Raw genomic sequence first — 2,496 nt, 5'->3', positions numbered from 1 at the left:
CACACACACACACACACACACACACACACACACACACACACACACACGCACACGTGTGTCTGCACCCATATATACATAAAAAGTTAATTATTTAATTAAAGATAAGCCCTTACCTTACTTCCCAACAATTTCTGCACATCTCTTCCTCGTGGGGCTTCCAGAGTCCTCTTCCTGTCTGACATCAGCTGTCCTTCTAAGTCATGCCCTTGTAGCTGAGCATTCTCATGGACATTCATCCGTGCATGCACACACCCCTGTCCTGGCTGTCCTGTTCTCTAGCCGTGTTTTCTGCTTTGTGGGCGGGAAGACCTTTATCTTCCAGAGTGACTAGTTTGCTGTGGTCAACAGGTTAAAAGGTGAGTTTTCTTTCCTATTCTTTAAAGAAGTTATTTTTGTGCATGCTAGTGTATGAATGCATATGCTAGGATAAGGCAGCTCTGTCCCGCTCTGTCGCTGTCCACCTCGCTCTTCTGAGAAGGTCCCTCACTGAACCTGGAACTAGGAGGCAGCCAGCAAACCCCAGCCATTCATTTGTCCCCAGCCACCCTCACAACACTGGGATTCCAGGCTCCTGCATGGCCCCTCTGAGGATTTCCTGGCAGTGCTGGGGAGGTCAGTGCTTTTACCGTGGAGACATCTCTCCAGCCCAAAGATGACATTTCTTTTCAAGTGCTGTCTTGAAACATGTGGGAAGTGTACTTTGTCTCATCACAAAAGTACACCAGCAGAGGGCCCCGCAGCAGATGGAGAAGGAATGCTTGTCTTCAAGCGGAAGTTGCCCATCCCCTAAACCTGGGAGGCAGGTTGCCCATCCCCTAAACCTGGAGATCACGTGTTACCTCCAGCCAAGGCCTGCTGACCCACTGGCTGGTCATACCCCCTGGTAGGTCCCTATGGACTTTGGAGGTTTGGAGCCCGGAAGGCTATCTCCATGTCGAAGCATCTTCCCAAGCCTTCGTATCTGGTGCGGCTGGCATTCTAACTTGGGCTGCACCTGCAGTGGACCATGGGGCCTGGGTGTACCAAGCAGGTGGGTTCCTGGAACATGGGTGCTCTATGCTGAAGAAGAGGGCCTTCTGGGTGGTTTTGGAACCATGGTCTTACACACCAGCAGGCAGCCACAGGAGTGGGGCTTGTGTTTGAGTGTTACCATGAAGGCAACAAGGAATGTGACTCTTTACTAGTACAAGGAGAATGTGATTCGGGTAAATTTTTTATTTTCCACATCTCCCAGGTTGGCCTAAGGATCCCATGTGTGGCTGAGGACGGCCTTGACTTCTTCTACTCTTTCTACCTCTGCCTCCTGAGTGCTAGGATTACAGATGTTGACCACCAAACCTGGTTTATGTAGTGCCAGGGATAGACCCAGGGGATGGACCCAGGGCTCTGTCCTTTGTCCTCTGGAATTCTTTAAATTTTTTTTTTTTTAAGATAAGGTCTCTAGTATCCCAGGGTGGCCTTGAACTTACTACTTGGTTGAAAATGACCTTGAGCTTCTGGTCCCTTCCTCTGTTCCCCCTGCTTGCTGGGATTATGTGCCACTCCCCTCATTTGTGTGAAGTGCCAGGGATGGAACCCAGGGCTCTGTGCTGGTTGGGCAAGCTCTGTACTGAGCAAGCCCCAGCCCCGGCACTGTACTTCTATTAAATTGATTTTTCAGTAGCTGCTTCCTCTTCTACAAAAATCTCAGCATTCTTAGTTTCTTATGCAAAGCTTTGACACACTATTAAGAATGGCTTGATAAGCCAGGTGGTGGTGCATGATTTTAATCCCAGCACTGGGAGGCAGAGGCAGACAGATTTCTGTGAGTTCAAGACCAGCCTGGTCTGCAGAGTTACAGGACAGCCAGAGCAACACAGAGAAGCCCTGTCTTAACAATAAAGCAAAACAAATGATGATTTGATTAAAAAAATTAGTTAACTCTAGGGCTGGAGAGATGGCTCAGCAGTTAAGAGCACTGACTGTTCTTCCAGCAGACCAGGGTTCAATTCCCAGCACCCACATGGCAATTCATAACTGTCTAAAACTCCCAAGATCTGACATACTCACATAGATATACATGCAGGCAAAACACCAATGCACATAAAATAAAAACAACTTATTTTTTAAAATGGGATAAAAATAGTTAACTCTGTGTGGGAAACATTGTCTTTCTAATTTTGAGTGTGTGTTGACCGAGAGAGACAGGGACAGAGTGGGATATCATCTGGGGAGGAGGAAGGCAGTTAGCCGTCCTCTCTGACTGACCTGCTGGGATGCCCACCCCAGGCTCATGAGGGACAAAGGGGAAGTGAAGGTGGACATAGTGGGACCTTATTGCTTTGCTTCAGCTATTTTTTTTTTTTTTTTTTGAGATAGGGTTTCTCTGTGTAGCCCTGGCTGTCCTGGAACTCACTCTGTAGACAAGGCTGCCCTCAAACTCAGAGATCCACCTACTTCTGCCTCCTGAGGGCTGGATTAAAGAGAGGCGTGTGCCATCACCACCCAGCATGCTTC

This window comes from Psammomys obesus, unplaced genomic scaffold (assembly GCF_907164565.1).
Source record: "Psammomys obesus unplaced genomic scaffold, mPsaObe1.curated_primary_1811, whole genome shotgun sequence".
Taxonomy (NCBI): domain Eukaryota; kingdom Metazoa; phylum Chordata; class Mammalia; order Rodentia; family Muridae; genus Psammomys; species Psammomys obesus.
This window is presented reverse-complemented; position numbering follows the sequence as displayed.